Below are 5,905 nucleotides of genomic sequence, written 5' to 3'. Positions count from 1 at the left end.
ACTGACTGTTCTGTTCACTTCTGTTTCTCTCTCTAATTACTGAGTGTTCTGTTCACTTTTGTTTCCCTCTCCTTTTACTGAATGTTCTTTTCACTTCTGTTTCTCTCTCTTGTTATTGATTGTTCTGTTAATTTCTGTTTTGCTCTCTTCTTACTGACTGTTCTGTTCACTTCTGTTTCTCTCCTTTTACTGAATGTTCTGTTCATTTTTGTTTCTCCCTTTTTACTGAATGTTCTTTTCACTTCTGTTTCTCTCTCTTTTCATTGACTGTTCTGTTAACTACTGTTTCGCTTTCTTCTTACTGACTATTCTGTTCACTTCGATTTCTCTCTTTCTACCGAATGTTCTGTTTCCAGCCAAACAATGTTTGTGTTGTACACTGACCATTAAGTTGAAGTATGAAACAAAAATGTGTGGGAGATATTCCTTTTATCGTTGAATTCGTAAAACGATGAGAATTTAATAGCACGGTCTTACCAGCAAGGAAACTTTTCCTTTGATTTTACGACTGTGTTAATGCCTTGTCACTGCCATAACTCCTACCAGCAGCGGCTTAATACCGAGCCATAAAGAACGTTTTCATGTTCTCTGTACTGTCCTGTTTAGATATTACAGGTCATCATTGAAATTACATTATGTGAGATTCTCCTTTTAGATATCTGTTATTAACAGCTGTTCGTCCGCAGATTTCCAGCGTTTCTTTGTTCCAGGAGAGGAGTGGAGGGTGATTTAAAGGTAGATTTCTATAACATTTTTGTTTAAATTGCCGAATATATTGTTTATCATTCTCACTTATATTATTGCACACCTATTCATATGTACACATTACAGGAGTAACTTGGTTTTACAGAGTGGTATACATCTATCTATCTATCTATCTATATCTATCTATCTATCTATTCTATAATTATATATATCATATATGTATATTATATATATATGCATATATATATATATATATATATATATATATATATATATATATATATATATAATATATTGTTTAATGTTATATCAAGAAGCTTGATTGTGATACACAAAATGCGCGCCAAAAGCTTAAGCAATGCCAATTTATTATCATGTATACGCTAATTTTTTTTTACCCACGCACTTATAAATTAACCAAAGCTGATTGCAAATGAAGGAAAAAGAAGTGGATGCTGATGAGAAGGATTGTAGTGTAAGGAGAATTAAAAAATGGTTGAAAAGTTTGTATTAATTCGAAAGTGCTGAGGATGAGTAGGACACGAATGGCATGAAAGTTATTAGTGAAAAGGCGTCTTAATTTAGTGTTGGTTCGAGATCGTTTGCTAGATATAGAAAGGTGAATGGCATAGTGTTAAAGTGGTCCGACGTGCTGCCAGTGAGCCTGAGTGGCATAGTGTTCAATTGGTTCGACGTGCTGCTAATGAGCCTTCTATGTTGCATGAAACTGCTAATAGTATGGCAGTTTTATGCACAGTGGACTCAACCATGATTTAGCAGTTAAAGTTGGGAGCGGCGGAAACTGTTTTATCGTCCTGGAAAATTATACACACACACACACACACACACACACACACACACACACACACACATATATATATATACATATATATATATATATATATTATGAGTATATATATATATATATATATATATATATATATATATATATATATATATATATGTATATAATGTAAGCGTATGTATGCATCTATGTTATATTACATAAATAAATACATTTGACCTTAATCCTGATAACATGGGAGGATTTAACGAATTGCAGTTTTCTTTTCTGTTTGCGACTCTTTAAGCCAGAGTAAGAAAAAAAAAACAGTGAAATATTCCCACCTCTCGGTGTATATATGCGAATAAAAAATCACAAAGGGAATAACAAACATCATGAAAGCAGTTGAGATACTTCATAAAAGAAGTATTTTATGCCTCCTATCATGTTTAATTCAGGTAGTGTTTCAGATACAGAAGTGAGTTAAAGTTTACTTAGTATATGTGTGTATACATATGTAATAGATATGAATGCATGTATAATGTAAAAGAGAGAGAGAGAGAGAGAGAGAATCCTTGTACAAATAAGAAGCAACGCACCGATCTGAGGGCTTTCAAAAGTGATCGGAAGATTAAACACTTCATTTAAGTCATCTAAGACATCACACCTAAGCCTAATGCAGCAACAGCTCGAAGTCTCTCTCTCTCTCTCTCTCTCTCTCTCTCTCTCTCTCTCTCTCTCTCTCTCTAAAGCATCAAGAGGCATGACCGGGTGATTATATTGTAGATAAAATTCTATGACTAAATTTACATTTACAAGGAGCTGTTCAGTCAGCACAAGTCAACGTTGAACACGACGGCTGCTGACAAGAAACCTTTGTGTGTCTGTGTCTGTGTGTCGTGTGTGTGTATATTATATATATATATATATATATATATATATATATATATATATAATATATATATAGAAAAATGGTTAAACTTTACACACACACCACACACACATACATATATACTATATATATATATATATATATATATATATATATATATCTATATATATATATATGATATATATATATATATATATTGTATATTTGTATTCATTTGCTGTGCTCCACCTGAATACAGTTTCTTATCAAGACCACAAGTTTTCCAAGTTTTTTAAAGTCTACTTAAGGTTTTCAACCTCTCAATCATTTATCTCTTTGCATCAGCTGCTTTTAGCCTTTGCCGAGTGGATTCGGTTTTTGTCTTTTTCGTTATATATTTTTTTAAACCTTCCCTTGGCCAAGCTTGTGGTTTGTCAGAAATACTCTCTCTCTCTCTCTCTCTCTCTCTCTCTCTCTCTCTCTCTCTCTCTCTCTCTCTCTCTGTTTATGTTCAGGATTGAGATTCTTGTTTGCTGTTTATAGATTTTGTCTATTCATTCAATTATTTTAATCGGTAACTTCAGTACTTCAAGCCTTTACGTATGTTTCTCTTTTTGTGTTTTAGAAACATATTTTCCGGTTACGTGTTACTGAATTTTTAACTCTTGCTATATTTTTTTGTTAGTTTTCTGCCACGAATTTAGTTTTTTTTCTGTCGTCGCAAATTGTTTCATTCACTCTTCAAATCACCATTCAAGAACTCAGTTGCAAGTGAAAGTCCTGGACAGAAGATTGATTCAAATGCGTTTTCAACACCTACCTCACTTCCAGTCTTCTCGTCTCTAAAATCCTTACCCTGAAGGTGACTATTGCCGTCAGGGCACCTCACACTGTGTACTGTAGGCGTTACTAAAGGTTCTTTGCAGCGTCCCTTCGGCCCCTAGCTGCAACCCTTTTCATTATTTTTACTGTACCTCATTCATATCTTTCTTTCATCTGTCTATCAACCCTTTAACAATTGCTTCATAGTGCAACTGCGAGGTTTTCCTCCTGACACACCTCTCAAGCCTTTTTGCTGTAAATCTCCTTTCCGGCGCTGAATGATCTCACGGGTCCCAGTGCTTGGCATTTGGCCTGCACTCTATATTCCATTCCATTCTAAAACCCAAAGTAAATTTCAGATCCTTTTGTAAGGTTCACGCACCCCTTGCATTCCCATTTTGTTGTTTTTTATTTTTTGTTGCCTGGGATCATTTTTTGTACATTTACCGAAACACATTAAGAAACTTTTCTCAGGGGGGCGGGGGGAGGGGGAGGGGGGGGGGGGACACTGACACTCGCGTTGTGAAGTTCTCAAGGAAGATTTTACGCATCGTTGCCTCCTCAGAATTTCCCAGTTGTCGCGCGATGCTCCCACAGTGAGACGGAGGGAATTTCACGCGCCTTTTCCGCAATCGTCTCATTCGCGTGCTGTCAGCGTGTTCGTTTTCATTTGTTGTTTCCTCGAAGTCATTTTACGCTGACTGGCAGTTCTTATTTTCTCAAGCGCTTCAGTTTGGAAAAGTGCTCTGACGCTGTGATAGAGACGTTGCGTTGCGAACATCTTCACCGTGAACGTCGTAGTTCAATTATTTTGCGTATTTTATTCATATAACTAACACAGTCACCTTGGAGATTTATCATTGTCTTACTTATTATCCCAAGTAGTATTATTTTCTAGTGTTCGACGATGGATAACTCCAACAGCTTCAATACAGTGCATCTAAATTTTAAATAATGTTATGTAGTATTTATTATTTTTAGTGATAATTACACTTAATGGATCTATGGGTAGATTTCCCGTAGCCCCCAATGATCCATGGGTATATTTCCCCGTAAGCCCCCCTCCCCTCCCCTGCCCCCTCTTTATACTTCTAGCAAGAACTTGAGATTATCTTTGGTGAGAGCGCCGCTAGCATCAGAATAGCTTCGGCTATTGTAAATCCTCCTCTAGTATTATTATTATTAGTAAGTAGTATTATACGTAATAGCATTCGTATTAATTATGATAATCATTATAATAACTAGTGGCTGATGTATTCTTTTTATTCTATTTCTCGTACTAGGCTTTTATATACTTTTATGAATGGGAGTTCCTTTAAATTTTTAAGAGAAAGTTACTCTCCTCACAAACGAAATAGCCTTGCCGGATGTATTTCATGCTTGAACGCGATATCCCGTAAATACAGGTTTCATATTCTGCTGGTAAACTTTAAAAACGCTTTTGGTTTTGTGCGATTTTGTGATAAGACCATCAAACATTTTTTCCACCTTTGAGGTTAGTGCCGTCAGTACACCTCACGTAACGGTCTTTAAAGCGTCCCTTCGGCTCCGAGCCGCAAACTGCAAACTATTTCATTCTTTTTACTGTACCTTCGTTCATATTCTCTTTCATCCATGTTGTTTTCCTTCCTCTTCATAGTGCGACAGCGAGGTTTTCCTCCTTTCACAGCTTTCAGTCCTCTCTACTCTCAGTTTCACTTTCAGGTCTGAATGACCTCGTTGGTCCTAGTACTTGGCCTTTGGCCTAAATTCTATATAAATAAGGAATCATTGTGAAAAAAGGTAAATGAAAACTCTTACATTTATCCCGAAGTTAAGGAACATTACAAAATTTTAATTCATGAAAACAGAACCGAATCAGATCTTTTATTTTAATTACCTTTCAGTCAGACTTTCATTTTGTAATGGTTTATTACTTTTTTCACCATTTTTGGATCTTTTATTTTTTCCAAAAGAATATTTGACTGATTACCTTCGAGCCACAAGGTTCAAAAGTAATTATTTGCTGCAACCGCATAGGGAACTGTATGAAAAAGATAGAAAATAACTCTTAAGCTTCCGAGAAAAACATAGTAAGGTACAATGGTGTTGCGTTTATGTTTATGATAAATTATGTATGCAATATTTTATATATATATATATATGATATATATATATATATATATATATAGGATATATATATTATATATTAAAGAATATACATACACCAATGTACATACAATTAGTATACAGATGTGCATAAACCTATACATATAAATTACATGTATACATATATTTAAAACTATTATTTTCCTAGAACATATTTATATGCTATCAGGCAAATAACGGACGATTAAATTCAAGTGGGTAGAGACTGGAAAATATTAAGCGCGTTCTCTTAAAACTCATTGTGTCTTTGTTAAATTAACCATTGGATTAGGCACCTAAGACTAACAATTAAGTATTGTACCTCTATTCATATTATTTTTCATCCATCTTACTATCCACCCTCTCCTAACAGGTGTCTCATAATGCAACTGGAAGGTATTCCTACTTTTACACCTTTCAAATCTACTTACTCTCAATTTCCTTTCCGGCGCTGGATGACCTTATAGTTCTCAGTGCATGACGTTTGGCCTAAAATCTATATTCCATTCCCCATTCTTCTCCTGGCTGTCTGTCTGTCTGTCTGTCCGTCCGTAATAGTCATTTTTTACTGAATGATATGTGTAATAATACAGTTA

Source organism: Macrobrachium nipponense, chromosome 43, assembly GCF_015104395.2.
Source record: "Macrobrachium nipponense isolate FS-2020 chromosome 43, ASM1510439v2, whole genome shotgun sequence".
NCBI classification, from domain to species: domain Eukaryota; kingdom Metazoa; phylum Arthropoda; class Malacostraca; order Decapoda; family Palaemonidae; genus Macrobrachium; species Macrobrachium nipponense.
Note: the sequence above shows the minus strand (reverse complement) of the source record.